Source organism: Ptychodera flava, chromosome 12 (assembly GCF_041260155.1).
Source record: "Ptychodera flava strain L36383 chromosome 12, AS_Pfla_20210202, whole genome shotgun sequence".
In the NCBI taxonomy this organism is placed as follows: Eukaryota; Metazoa; Hemichordata; class Enteropneusta; family Ptychoderidae; genus Ptychodera; species Ptychodera flava.
In genome coordinates this window covers 35,989,507-36,005,845 of record NC_091939.1, presented here as the reverse complement: position 1 = coordinate 36,005,845, position 16,339 = coordinate 35,989,507, and the positions used below count along the sequence as shown (strand labels likewise).

At 36.4% G+C, this 16,339-nt stretch overlaps 1 long non-coding RNA gene across 1 annotated transcript; it reads left to right on the top strand.

The window, feature by feature from the left end:
* Positions 1-1,114: 1,114 nt before the first annotated feature.
* LOC139146354 (uncharacterized) lies at positions 1,115-15,101 on the top strand. Its single transcript, XR_011555120.1, has 3 exons — positions 1,115-1,364; positions 1,770-1,959; positions 14,752-15,101. It is a non-coding gene; the product is annotated as an uncharacterized lncRNA (long non-coding RNA).
* Positions 15,102-16,339: the final 1,238 nt, after the last annotated feature.

Here is a 16,339-nt window from a genome sequence, read left to right as displayed (position 1 = left end):
TTAATATTTCGCCCTATATATTTGGTATCCGGCAAAGGCATATTTTGATGTAAAGTCAAAATTAACACTACATTGCTGACAATATATGTTACCGTTTCTGCATGAACTTTTCTTTTTTTAATTAAAGTATAGTAGTACTTCGAACAGATTAACAATTATCGTGATGTCAACCCATAATTTTACATCACAAAGACAGTAATTCTGCCAATTTTTTTTGTTTTTCAGTCATTTTATAAATTTTGCACTGCACAAGATGATTGAACAAATTGCAATGTGTGAATTTGTAAACTCAAAGAATAAAAATCCTTTGGTTTCAGATTAAATTATTTATTTGAAAAGAAATTTACTCTTAAACATTTTTAGCATATATTCTTTACACGGTCATGTATTTCAAGGAAAATATGCCTATTAAAAACAGTAATTTCTTCACTTTCAATTTTTTTCAATACTATGACAATTATCAGCCATGAGGTTTTAGAAACACAGGACCAGATAAGCGTTTTTCATCATTTCCCCAGGACTCTTTGGAAAATCCATTAAAAACAGTTAAAAGTTACTTAAAATGATCACTTGGTATACATTTAATTTAAAGATGCCAGGTTGTGTATATCACATGCACTCAGGTCAGTAGGGAAGTGCGTCATTACTATTTTGGACTGTTAATTCTTATTTCTGAATTATTTAACTTTTTTCCACATTGGACTATCTTTAGGCAGTTTTTACTGTAGCTTAGAATTTTTTTGATTGATGTATTTAATCATCTTTTGGGTTCTTTGGGTCCATATCCCACCTCATGCCCCTACATCATCAACTATTTACCAACAACTTCATGCCAACAACCAATTACCTGACCTGGCCACACATTAGAGAAGGTATAGCGTCATTGACGGTATTTTTATTCATGTGATTATTACATGAATAAAAAACTTGACTAATGACCACTGAAACAGTCAGCCCCCCCCCCCTCTCTCTCTCTCTCTCTCTCTCTCCTCTCTCTCACTCTCTCTCTCTCTCCTTCCTCTCTCCGTATGTGTGGTACATATATGTTTTATATACAGAGAGAGAGAGAGAGAGAGAGAGAGAGTTTAATCAATTTTATATTCAACAGTAGAATGTCTGACACGGAAGACTCAAGAAAAAAGAGGGCCGTGAGATTTAATCCTTCTCTCGACATAATATTGTTGAGAGAAGTTGTCGCTGAGGCCTTTTATCGACAAAGAGGTATGGGTGAAGGTGTCCCATAATTTCAACAGTGCCATCTCAAATTTTAGACCTGGTGAACTAAAAACGTCTAGGACAGTAAGAGATAGAACATTCTTATTAGTGGAACGTTTCAAAAAGGAAGAGATGGAGTCTATGCGGAAGTAAGTGTTTTCTCAATACATTTTTATTACATATTATAGTATTCATTTTTAGTTTCTTTTGATAGCTGCCTATGTCTTTCTATTGATTTGAGAATACACACACAAATTATATATATATATATATATATATATATATATATATATATATATATACGGTATACGTCAGTAATTTTCTCGCCTGATTTTAATTTAATTTTTTATACACACACAGTCAAACCTGTGTAAGTGGCTAGGTACGGTATGTATAGTGAAAACCTGTCTATAATGGCTTTTTTGTTTCAGTCCCTGTGCAGTTGACATGTACAAGAATTTACCAGTTTATGGAGGCCATTTGTCTATAAAGGAGTTTCCTTACTGGCTGTTATAGACAGGTTTTAATCAGGATATTTTGTTTGTACATTTTAGATCTGGTACTACGGAACAGTATGAAGAAAGGGAAGCTCTGTTGACGGAGGTTTTGGAATTGGTAAATGAAGCAGAGGTTGCAAGAGCAACCAAGAAAAAAGAAGAGAAAGAAAGATGTAACACTGAAAAAGAAACTGGACTGTTAATATTCACCACCAGGCACTACAACGATTAAAAAATAAGAACCAGGGTAAGTTGATAGTTAAATAATAACACATGAGAGCGAGGGCAATATCACGATTTATTGCCTGCCCAAGGGATGGTGGTCATGATCGAAATATTGATGATGCCCGAGCCGTAGGCGAGGGCATCATCAGTATTTCGATCATGACCACCAGCCCGAGGGCAGGCAAAAAATCGTGATATTGCCCTAGCTCTCATGTGTTATTATTTTTATTACACCGAACAAGCAAACATGCAAAGAAACAAAAACACAAAGACTTCGAGTACAGTTCGCCTTCTGAGTCCGGACCTCAGCGTAAAATGTCGTCAGTGCCGAGTCTAGGGTTGCCGCTAAAGTTTGCCGATCTCCTCGGTGGCGTATCCAAATTTGTTGCTTGCATAGTCGCTGAACACAGAAATTGCATTCCTTGTTGCCATTTTCGTTCGTTTGCTGTTTACTTGCATCAAAATATCGTCTAACTGTGCCGGTGACAGCTCTGCATGACGTTTCGCAGCCATATAAGTTGCCAACTGCAAAGTACAACAAGCGAACGACAATTTGTTTTGCGCAGAAAGGATGCGCAGTAAGTAAAATGACGTCATCCATGTAATATCAAATGCAGAGGGCATCATCAAGTTCGCAGAGGGCATCATCACATTCGCAGAGGGCATCATCACGTTCTTTTACATGTCACGTGAGTCGTGTTTAACCAATGGCAGTGCACGCTGAATGAGTGAGGTGTAATAATGATCTTTTAAGGATATACGATCACTATGAAGGTGTTGATTGTGTCTCTTCTCATAGGATTATATTGTGAATTGTAGGAAAAAACTACTACTGTCATCTTCTTAAAAATTTGCACATAGCCCAGTAAGATAAAACAAATTTCGTGTAGTGAATAAATGGTTACATAAATGGTTACTGTGCTTAATTTCGAGATAAATGTCATTGAATGCAATGGTGAAAAAATGCTGACTCGTCAGGTATCCTAATCATAAATTTAATTCACCATCTTATATATCAGAAACTAGCACGGCGACCATGTATTTTATTACATCTTTTTAGCTACTATAGACTATAGTCTATAGAAGCAGTCTGTACGTCTGTACCGGTATGTATGTATGTATGTATGTCCTTTGTGAGGCGTCCGTCCACTCAAATATCTTGAGAACCGCAGTACTTACTGATTTGATATTTGTTGTGTACATGAAAAGTATGATTTTTGAGAAACTATTTTTTTAAATATTTGGATATTGTTGAAAACATGCAAATTAGCGCCAAAAGAGGCATTTTCGGTAAAAAATCTTCTTCTTCATTTGAAGTTAACATGTCTTAATAAAGACAATTCCAGAAGTTAGTCAGAAATCAAAGGCGGATACTTGTAAAAAGTTGATTTATAAGTGCAATTTTGCTAACACCTTAGTTCAGAGTTACAGCATTACACAGCGTTACATCTAAAAATTACCGAAAACCCCATTTCAGTGAATTCACTGAGTATCTATATATTTACATAAACAATGTATTATTTTGAAGTGAACCTGTCTCAGATTACAATAATTCCACAAGTTGATTAGAAATCAAAGACCTATGCATAGATCGTGCACAGGATCAGACATTTTGCATCAAAAAATTACAGAAAATCCCATTTTAGTGAATACACTGAGTATCTATATATATACATAAAGAATTTATTATTTTGAAGTGAACCTGTCTCAGATTACAATAATTCCAGAAGTTGATTAGAAATCAAAGTCACATGCATATACCATGCACAGGCTCAGACATTTTGCATCAAAAAATTACAGAAAACCCCATTACAGTGAATACACTGAGTATCTATAAATTTACATAAACAAATCATACATATTATTTTGAAGTGAACCTGTATCAGATTCCAGTAATTCCAGAAGTTGTTTAGAAATTAAAGACAGATACATGTGGAACATGTAAAGTTGATTAGAAATCAAAGATGGATACAGTACATATTTGTAATAAATCATTTTTATAGATATATTTTAGAAAACAATTCATAAAATTTTTACTTTTTTAATAAACTGATACTGAGATATAAATCAAATAAAACAACAGAGTCACACATGTTAGAAAGGGCACAACAAACTGTAACAATTTTATCAATAAGGGGCTCTTGATCACCATCACTTTGTAAAAAATTCATGGGCAATGTCGATTGAAGAATAGTGTACTTATTTCTTACAAGGCCAATTACACGTTCCACATGTATCCGTAGATGAGCAATTTTCCTGGTTGACTCAACTTCAAGTGGTGAAAGCTGTTTTTTCCCTTTAATGAAAGCTGGTATTTTCACTTCAGCACACATTAATCCCACACTCTCATGTATATCAAACCCCCTATCTGCAAGTACTGTATCAGCCCTGGTAAAAGTTTATCAAGCAACCCACAATTTTCTCTATACACTTATCGCTGGCCCTACCACCCAAAGCTTCTGAGATAAATGAAACTGCCCCCTGTGGAGTTATGCCAATTAAAAACTTAATAGTATTGTGGTGCTTGTAGTTTGACCATGTCTGAGCCTGTGCAAGTAAATTTGAAGGCCTCTCAATAAATATCTCAAAACAATCTAATAATATGGCTATCTTCAAACCAAAAGATCTTCTAAATTCCATGGGCATCGTCAACCTCAGTTGTTCTCGCTCTGGCCAAAAAATAAAACACTTCATCCTCTCAAACATAACATGTATAACAGTATTAAATATTCTTGGAACAGTTGCAACAGAAATGTCAAATCTATATGCTAAATCCTGATTAGCTAAATTTAAACGTAATTTTAACAATACAATAATCAATTTCTGAAATTTAGACAAAGTTCTCCCAGTTTCAGAAATAAATGGTTCAAGTAAATTAAAAATAGTCATAAGAACTGTAAACCCTGGGAGACCCGTCCAGTACTTTAACTTCTCTTCATCCCGCTCTAAATTCTCTGGAGTGATTTCTTTTTCAGCTATTTCATGTTTTAACTGTACATTTTCTCATGTCAAACGCTGTAACTCTGAACTAAGTTAAGAAATTACTGTATTTTGATCAGCTGGCTCTACAGATCTACAACTACCTTTCAAAAAACAATTACACCTGACTTCCTTCTTATTTGATTCAAGGGGTACTGCTAAATCAGAATAATCATCTTCAAATTATTCTTCTGTTTCTATTTCTCTCTTCTTCAGTCTTTCCTGTGCTCTTTCATATCTGTAAATTAGTGACACAAAACCACATACTTTTAAAATTTAGAGGAAATTAATATCATTATATAAAACCTAAAACCAACAAAAACTAATCACTTCACTAAACTGCCACATTGGTACAATTACAAAGCCACTCAATAAAATTCCATTCTTTACATTAAAAATTCAATGACATTGTGATCATGTTTCAACATAATCTCTGTATGAGCTTTGTCATCTGGCCTTGTACACTTTCATACAAAAAGTAATATATTACATAGGACAGTGTTCTCCCCAGGATTTTTGAGAAGAGGGCGAAGACGTGGTGCGAAGCACCACAAGCGACCGCGTAAGCGGTCGCGGGGGGAGGTCAGGAGGGGGGTGTCCCCCCTCCTGCCGTTGGAGCTTTTGAAAAACAGCGATTAAAATGGTGTCATTGGTGGCACTTGGGGAGTATTTTTTTCAGATTTTTTTCGTATAAAAAACTCAAAGGAAAGGAGATCTGAGACAGTGTACCATAACTTTTATTACAGTTCACTGATTTCAATTATGAAGATTTCATTTTTTGAAAACGAAAACGTAGCGAGAGACATACATTTATTCATCGATGTCAAAATTATCACCATAACACTCAGGTTTGGGGAGCATTTTTTCAGATTTTTTCGTACAAAAAACTCAAAGGAAAAGAGATCTGAAACAGTGTTCCATAACTTTTATTAAAAACGAAAACATAGCGAGTCTAGAGACATACATTTATTCATCGATGGCAAAATTATCACCATAACACTCACGTGTTCTCATCCTGATACAAGTCCGACCGAGCCTAAAATTAGGTTGTTTTGCTTTGGAAGGAATACACAAACGAAATTCTAACGTATAACCTCCTATAAAAACTTCAGTGTACTCTGCTGTCCTTGGTTACCCTCCAGCTCCTTGCCATGTTTACTCAGCTAAGTCGGTTACCTAATGCACGGTCCCTATGGAGGGACCGTGGCTAACGTAACGTTACGGACTAGGGGACTGAGCCATGCAAATATGGCTGCCTTCGATGAGTTGCACATGGGCTTATGATCTCGGATGACATCACAAACTCGCGAGATTTGCAAGATCGATGAGAATTACGTTTGCAGTCTGCAGGATCGACGCTCACGCTCGCATTTTGCTTGTAAATCACTGTCAACTTTTTTTTCCCCGTACATTTTATTGTTTTATTTTTCAAAAAAATAAATCTTTTTCATTTCTGGCAAGGGGGCGCTCGGAATTTACAAGAGGGCGCCACGCCCCTGTTACCTTATTCAGGAGAACACTGTAGGATACTCATAAAAGTCACATTCACAATTTAAACAGATTATCAGATCCAGATTTTTCTCCTTGGACAAAGAAAACAGTATAATGAAACAAAAACAAGCAATAAATGTTAAAGGGGAAACAAGACCCAACAATTGTGTTCACCAATAAAAAGTCTGTGAAAACCTGGTACAAAATCACACCTTGTAATTCACTTTTGATTAGTAATATCAATTTTTTTTAAACACTTTGGTTATAGGTCGAAGTGATGTAAGAACCTAGCACCTAAAACAGTTTGTAATTTATGCTGCACTGACACGTATAGGGCTTCCCAGCAGCAGACTATATTGTACCTTTAACCCTTTCACCCCAAGTTCCTTGTGTAGAGGTCCAACTTTACCATTGAAAACAATGGGTTTGGGAAAAACCATGGTCGTGAAAGGGGTTAAAGGAAAACAAATTACATGGAGTGGAGACAGTCGTACCTGTTCAATGAATCAGAACCTGTAGCTGTATGGGATATTTTAACTGGTTTCTCACCAAGCAAGTGATGGAACCCAGTCAGGATAGGTCTGACTGTACAATGCTGATGGTCGTCCTAATAGGGAAGAAGATAAACCACATTCAAATTTACCTGACAATCTTTGAGTAATTTTAGCTGCTGTAGAGTTTCATGATCTGCTGAAATATTTACTTTGTGGAAAAAACAGACAGCCTAACAATTCGTGTTTAAGCAGTTATTTGGGTAAACACAGTATTATTTTGTACTGCACGTTTCAAGAAATGGAAATCAAATATGCAGCTAACAGATAGCATGGGTTATACTTCCATGCAGATAGTAATACGTTCTGGAAGTAGGATATGCCTTCATATTCCAGGCTTCCATATTCAGACAGAGCCACGTTGCACAGCCTGAGTCTTCATGACAAACTATGGACCACAGTCCCTCCACATGTATGGACCAAGTTTAGTTACCACTAATCTAAACTATCCTTAATATATGGAAAATATCCTAAAAATATTATCATTGTTTTGTCCTGAGCACGGTACCGTACATAAACAATGAGAAACGAGACGACATCTGTGAAATCTTTCTTTCTACCTCCGTGGTGAACACGCTACCGGTAGTGTTAAGTAAAACGACTAGAGAAATGTGTAGTATGCTACCGAGGATGATCGACTCAACCACCGTCGATACGGTGAGTCGATATAGTCATAAAAAAACTACCTATCCCCACAAAACACGATAAATTATGCTGTACCTGTCAAAAAATGTTTGGAGCAAACTTTCGAGTGTACGGACGGGATCCAATTTTTGCGCCCGATGGTCGCGATCAACTCCTGTCGTTTTGTTGACAATATTTTTGTTTGTTTGCCTTGAGTTTCAATTATTTTAGGAATGGAGTGATAAGAACACTTAATCCCTCGATTTGAACGATTATAGCAACCAGAATGACGCAGGTATTCGGCATACTGCAATGTCTTGGACGCAACAAAAACACAGGCGACAGAGCTACTCTGAATGGCGCCAACATTCGAACATTGCCCTACAAGATGGCGGATGACCCTTTGTCCTGAGGTCTTGACGTCAATTGTAAAGCATCTATACACAGGTACGGCCATAGTGACTGCTACGTTAGTGCAATGAACGTCGCCGGCGTACTGAAATTTGGGCTATAATAACTCGGGAAGTTTTTTTGTGTGAAAAAAATCCGGAAATTGCATATGATAAAACTTTACATTCACGTAATTATCTTCCTCTTGTTGATAGGTGCACTTAAAAACCAAAGATCGCACAGCGAAGCTTGACCTTTTGATCGCTTCTTCATTTATCGTTCACTTTGAGTTAAGCTTATGACGGCCGAGATGTAGTACGCATGTTTTCATTGGCGAATATAAAGGTCACCAAATGAAGTCTGCAATTCAGGTAGCTAATAGAATCGTCCGTCCCTTACAAAAATGTCGTTTAGTAATCCTTAAAGAAAATGTCTTAAAGGATTTAGAGTATTACTTTAGGACTCTTAAAAGAATATTCTTAAAAGAACCTTCAGTATTTTGGCCCCTTCTTAAAAGAATTTAAAAAGTATTACTAAAAGAATACTTTTGAGTCTAAAAGTATTCTTTAAGGAATACTTTTCATGGAGTAAAAGTATTCCTTAAAGAATATTTTTATTTTTAAAAGTATTAAGGAATACTTTTGATGGAATAAAAGTATTCCTTAAAGAATACTTTGAGTGTTAAAAGTATTCTTTAAGGAATACTTTTATACATAAAAGTATTCTTTAAAGAATACTTTTATTCCATTCTTTAAAGAATACTTTTACGTATTGTAAAGTATTCCTTAAAGAATACTTTTATTCTTAAAAGTATTCTTTAAGGAATACTTTTCCTCTGCTTATTCTTTAAAGAATACTGAAGGCTTTGAAAGTTTTCTTGAAAGACAGCGAATAGTATCCCTTAAGGAATACTTTCAAAATTTAAAGTATTCTTTAAGAAATACTATTTCTCTACTCATATTATTCTTTAAAGAATACCGAAGGCCTCAAAAGTGCTCTTATAAGTCAGCGAAAAGTATTCCTTAAAGATACTTTTGAATTTTAAAGTATTCTTTAAGGGATTCTTTTCTCATGGCTATAAAACACTTTTAGAAGGGGTTAGGGCACAACCACCAAAATCAGGCTAAGATATCACACTCATATATAGGATAGGCCTTAACACCATTCAATCACACAAGTAAAATCAAACACAACACCAAAGCAGATGTTCCATAATCAAAATTCATGTCAAATTTAATTCATTAAAAAGAAAGTTCTTGACAAGGTTAAAAATACAAAAATGTAAATACAAATGAAAGAAAAACACAATGCTGCTTTATTGATTATTCAAATCACATATTCACACTTTTTCTTTTTAATAATTTTTCTTTGTTGTTGAGTTTTCCTTGTATAATTTTCCATACCTCTTTCTCGGTTGACCCGAACCTCTCGCAGACATATTCTGAAATGAAATGAATAATGTTATTAATTGGCTAATCATGACAACAGGCAAGCACAGGAAGGGAGGATCGCATTCCCTTGTTTTAGGGAGAGATCAAAAGAAAATGTGAAGTGACATTATTTAATTAAATTTGACATGTAAGACTTTCACAGCTTAAGTGAGTATATACTAAAGCCCATTATGTAAACATATTTTTTCAGTGAAAATATGCTGTGTGATGCATGTGCATATAATATACACTAAGTGCTGTTGAATTTGATTTCAAGACATACTTTATGGAAGTTTGTTAATAATTGAGAAATAAACGAACGGAAAAACAGTCTAAACAGGTAACAAATCTAAATGTCAGTGGATCAGAGTTGCAAAGAATTAAAATTCTGATATATATATCAGAATTTTTGATAAAGAAGTATACCTTTATGGCTAATTAAATTTGGTTATCATAGTGAAGTTGCTTACCTGTTATTGCATCAACCTTGGTTTGGGGAAGCTTTTGTTTTGCTGCCTTTCCAGAATGGGCGTTGGATTGTCTTCCAGTCAATGAAGATGATGCCATAGTTTGCCTTGAAAACACTACACACATCAGGTCTCTTGTAAAAGCCTTACAGTCACTAGTAGAACATTTTTTCAGAGCGGACTGGTCGACCTGTAGGCTTTCACTTATATTTACCTGTAAGAGAAAATTTCATACAGTTGGTGGAATTAAGCACATGTATTCATGGCAAAGATGAGATAAAAAAACACAGTTTGGCAGATAAAATAAAAAAAGCAAGCTGCAAGCCCTGGCACTTACCACCCCGTAAAGTAAAGGAGTTAAGTTCACGTATGACTGAAGCTAAGCCCCCCTAATGAAGTAACACACACTCCAAGGCCAATTCATATGCGAAAATATTGGAAAGGTTCGGAATCTCTGTGCGCGTACTCGACGTATGTGTGGCAAAAAAGTGACACGCTATTATGAAACAAAATGGAGGGCCTTTGGGCCCGTAGTGCAAGATGGATATAATCCTCCAATGGACAGTAATGGCTAGTGAGTTTGGTGGCGGGAGTATAAATTTTTCTGGAACCTCCCAACCATTAGAAAGACACAGATGCTTCATCAGTCGTTGGTACTCTTTGGACAGTTCAGAAGAAGATGGTATTTTCTCTACTTCATCATGATCTTCGATGAAGGATTTCCATCAAGCATTTCCTTAGTTGTCCAACCAACAAGAATCCACTCGGCTAGCTGGTCCAAAGCCATGCCCATCTTATTGGTATCAGGATCTCCAAGACGATACTTCATCTCCCATAAGGCTGGTGAGACGTGCAAAACATGATGTAGTTTAAGTTTTGACGTCGTCAATGGACAATCCTCCACTGGACATGTACACTTACACTGCTTTTGGATCTTCTTCCTGTCCAAGCTTGTACCAGTATTGGTCGTTTTCTTACCAGGATCAGTTGGAGTAGACTGAGTTGTTCATTGCATTCTTCTGTTACAACATAAAAGCGGTCATCCTCCGTGTATTTGTTGCCGACGCTGATCGTACTCAAATCTAGAACAACCTCTTCACTCTGCGGTTCAGTCGTCTGTCTGCTAATAGTGCCAGTTGTACATTACGCGATGTTCTATTCGTCAAATAATTCGTACAGAAAACTGGGCGCTGAGCAGAATTGACCAATCAACATACGTTTCACATACGAGGTGTTCGTTCGCGCAACAATACAGAGTGTGAGAACAAATTGATCTCACACTGGTGTTCTCACACTCCCAGCGCACTGGGGACGTGAGAATTTCCATTCTCACCGGTGAGAATCTGTTATCTCACCAAGGAGTGCATTTCTCACTGCTCACCCGTGAGAATTCAAAAATTCTCACTGGTAGCAGTGAGAATGACAAGAGATTCTCACCAATTGCGAGAAAGCGTCATTTTCTCGCTCCAGTCTCACAATTTTTTTCCTATAGTTATATCAACCCTTCTCTGTTAATTGACCAACAACATGTTTCATCTATGTGTTAACTGACTCCAACATAGTGGTCAGAGATACAATCGAGAAAGGTGACCCCCTGGTGTCATTTTTAGAATAGACAACCTCAATAGCAGTAGTGGTACATGTGTAATGGTTTGACAGGTACTCGGTGAGAACTTAGGGGGTTAACCATGAATTATTTTGAGAATCCCGTGGGGTCCAGTTTTGACCATAACCACAGGCAGACATGCAGCACATGAAGTTGTTGACCACATTACAAGGCTAAAAGCAACGTGTACAGATATTCACAAGGTAATTTTTATCACAACTGGAAGTTGTGATATAGGGTTAGTTTCAACCGGTGTCAGACGTCGTCCATTTTCCGTAAACGACAAAAAGTCAAAAACCGCTGAACAGACTGCATTGATATTTGGTACCTATATTCAGACTGGTTCCAAGGTTCCGATTCCGAAAAATGGAGCCAAACGGAGCAGCGGTTAGATAGTTTTGGGAAATTTCTAACCCCCCTTCTAACTAATTGATTTTAGGAGTCTTTCATATATGTAGTTTTGGAATGTATACCAATCCTGCATTGTGGACTATTTAATGAGTTGTGGAATAGAAATGAGGTTTAGATGAATGTTAGAAATATGCAGGATGGCTGATTCAAAGTATCAGAGATTTTCATGCGCTTTTGGTAATAAAATTGATAAAAAACAACATATTTAATTTTTAGATTTCTTACATTTGTTATGACCCTTAACATTACAGACTTGATGACATAACCAGCTGCTGGACCTGTTTACTGGTGCATTGATTTAAAGACAAAGATCGTTTTATTTGATTTTGTAAAAGATAGTCTATTAGCCTGGAAATGTGATTTTTGCGAATATTGTTTACCCCACTGACAACAGTGTGGTTTGAAAATGGCTGGAATTCGCTACTTCGGGACTTTGTTTTGTGTGTGCATTTGGATAAAAAACGTGTATGGTGTGATCAATCCGTTCAGTGAGAGAACAAAGGACTCTTACAACAGCACACCAATGAACCGCAGACCAACTTTGATAAGCCCCTATCACTTTCCCTCCAATCTTCCAATATCCCTTGGAAAACTCTGAGGTACTTTGGTCAGAAAACATACACTGTGCCTGCTGTGCTATCTCCACTCGATCTCCCTATGCAAGCTTCTGCATGGATCAAACCATTTTGCGCCAGTTTACAGCTACCTGGCTGTTTGATATCAGTGTATTCAACGAAGCTCATGGCACACTTGTTATATATTACAAAACAATAGGACACTGGAGGTCCCGAGACAATATGTATGTGTGTATGTTATAATGTACGTACGTACAGTATGTCCGTCAACATCAAAAACACGCAAACCGCTGCACGTTTCAGCTTGGTATTTGGTGTGTGGACGCATCCTGGGCTATTATAGATGGGATTTTGTTCAAATGAAGTTTGCATTGCCAAAATTATGCAAATGAGCTTACAAAATGTGAAAATGGTCAAGAAATAATAACTCTGTTTTGATTGCTTTGAAAATTTGTGTGCAAGTACCTTAGGTGAACCTTATACAGTTTTATAAATATTGTGAAGATATCTTTAATTTTGTATTTTTGCTGATTTTTTTGGTGATTTTTCTCATTTTCAGTAAAAATTCTTCTCTGAAACTGCCAGCCCAATCGCTTTCAAATTTGGGTTTGATCTTTGCACAGGTGTTACTCTTCTAATTTGTTGAAATTATGACAAAATTTGGAAAATTACTATTTTGGAGCAATTTTGTCATTTTTGGTCAAAAAATCTTAAACAGCATTTTCTTTTTAAAACCCCTGGACAGGCAGCTTTTATATTTGGTACACAGATGTACAGAGATGACAATAGTTAGATATGTGGAAATTGTCCTGAAATATACAAATTTGTATTTTTAAGACAATATTGTCATTTTTGGTCAAGAAAACTTGTTCTCAAAATAACTTGTTTGATAGCTTTGTAATTTGGTATAAAGTCCCGAGGGATGTTATGAGATAAAGTTTCTGCTCAAAGTGATGGGAACCCCCATATTTGTATAGTTTAGGTAATTTTCTCAGTTTGTGACCTTAAATGACGTACACCAACCCAGGATATATTATGAGACAATTCTGAAGGCTGTGAACATAATTTTGCCATATTTGGTATCAATTTGTAGGAAAATTTGATTGAGAAAACGAAGCTGAGGTAAAGTTTTTCGCTGCGGACCAATTTTTGCAACTTTTCTATGTAAGACATACAAGAACTGATGAGAAATTTGGATACAGGATAATTCCAGATGTTGTAATCACCGACCACAACAGAAGGAATTTCACTATCTGTAACTAACTTAAGTGCTGTTTACATTAGAATGATAACGCTCATCCATTGTAATTAAAAACTTCCCAAGGTTGTAAATATATTTCCTGTCATCTGGCGTTATGTAATACCAAGGGATGGAACATTTGATAGTCAGGAGGGGGTAGGGTCTAGAGGATTGATGAGTTAGCATTACATTTTTACCAGATCCCTTGTACATTTTTTACACCCACCTTTTCTTTTTATTGAGCCTTCTCTGTCTATTTTTTGTTGTTGACATTTGCTTATGCGTTTAGGATCTGCTTGTCCCATTGCTATAGAAGTCGATATGCATGTTTCCAAATATGACCTCCAGTACCTACCTTTCAGACCTTATTTGCTTTTGTCATTCTTGTTTTTCCTGGTTTAAATATTTCTCGAATAGACCAATTCAAACTGAATGTGAGCACACTGTCCTTGACGGTATTTTTTACAAAATACTACCTGCTTGATTTTTTAATACTGTTCAGTGTTTATATATTGAATAAAATTTGTTTACAGTTAAAATCCATACTTGTCCCATGTCACTTTTCCCCAGCTGTCAGCTACAAATACCAGGTGGCTATTCTTTAACATTTGAAGTGCAGGCACAATCAACAACTTCTCCTCTATGTTAGTATGTAGAGCTAACCCATTCAAACTCCCATATGGCCAAGAGTATATGTGCCAGTGAAAACTCTTCTTATAGGTTTGAGATTGTCTGTCTTTAAGTTGGTCTGTAAGTATATGATATGATTGTGTGGGTGTGTGTACTGACAAACTCCAAACCCGCAGCACCTACCCATTCTGTATTTCATGTACAGGTGTACCCAGAGATAGAGTAGTTTCACAATGTGCCAGTTGTGATCAAGTGCCATTGGTGCTATTTTTGTAATTTACTACATGACAACTTAGTAAGGAAGCCTGTAAATTTCTGAAAGCTGCATTGATACCATTGTCCTAAACAAGAATGGTACTTGCCTGTTATGGTGAATGTTAAAAATACTTACGGAATTTATGACTGGTTTTTTTTTCACAGATGAATTTTATTCTATGGTTGAAGGAACACCAACAAAATGGAAGTGTAAATCCAGTGGTTGAAAAAAGCGTGGCACATTCCCTTGTTGACCAGGGCCAAGAAGGTCTGGAAAGAAGAAGAAAAACATGACCAGCTGCACAACATGCTGTTGGAGTTGTTGGACAGTTCCATGTCAGAGGTGGTGATTCAGAGCCTGGACTACAGCTTGTGTGTGGGGGAAGACCAGAGACATAAATCAATTTTTTCTTTATTTGATTTGTGCATTGACTTATTGGATTTTGTTGATTATAATATTTCAGTTTAGTTAAGAAATCAGTTACCATCTAGTTATTTTATCTTTAAGAAATATATTTTGAATGGCAGAATGCTCTTAAAATCCATGTATAATACTGTGAAATCGTGTGTAAGGACTCCCCAAGGAATTAATGATTTTTTTCAATTGTACCTTTGGTGTGCAGCAAGGCTCTGTTTTATCTCCTCTTTTGTTTAACCTTTTTATTGAAGATATCAGTGAAACTCTTAGGAGCAGATTATTTTGTGGAGTATATGTAGGTGTCTTAAAACTCTTGTATTTATCATTTGCAGATGATCTGTCTATCATTGGTAATTCAGTAATTGTTCTACAAAGACAGCGGGATAAAATGTCATTGTACTGTAAAAGGTGGAAACTGAAAGTCAATGTACGTAAAACTAAAGTTGTTGTTTTTCGAAATGGTGGCAAAATGAAAAAGTATGAAAAATGGAACCTCGATGGGGTACGTTTAGAGACTGTTTCTTATTTTAATTATCTTGGACTAACTCGATCATGCTCAGGAGTTTGGACATGTGCTCAAGAAAACTTGGCCAAACAAGGAAAGAGAGCTGCGTTTAATGTTAAAAAATGTTTAAGCCAGTTTTGTAATGTCAATGTTGATGTTGCTTTGCGGATTTTCGATTGTAAAATTCTCCCAATTCTTATGTACAGATGTGAAGTATGTGGTTTTCATGAAGGTAACGATGTAGAAAGGGTTTATGTAGCATTCTGTAAATACATACTACAAGTCAGCCACACAACATGTAACGTTGCCGTCCTACCCTTACAAAAAAGTCCTATTGGACTCCAATAGAATCAGTCTGATAGGATTGTCCAATAGTATTTTGAGACAATATCCTATAGACAGTCCCACAGTAGTCCAATAGGAATGCGACACCTGTCTATGAGACAGTCCCATAGTAGTCCCATAGGAATGTGACACCTGTCCTATGAGACAGTCCCATAGTAGTCCAATAGGAATGTGACACCTGTCCTATGAGACAGTCCCATAGTAGTCCAATAGGAATGTGACACCTGTCCTACGAGACTGTCCCATAGTAGTCCAATAGGAATGTGACACCTGTCCTATGAGACAGTCCCATAGTAGTCCAATAGGAATGTGACACCTGTCCTACGAGACTGTCCCATAGTAGTCCAATAGGAACATTAGACATGTCCTATTAGACAGTCTTATGGTAGTCTAATAATAATATGTCCTATTAGACAGTCCTATGGTAATCCAATGGGAACATTGGAACGTTCCATTGAACTCAGCCTGTACATGTGTAGACATTG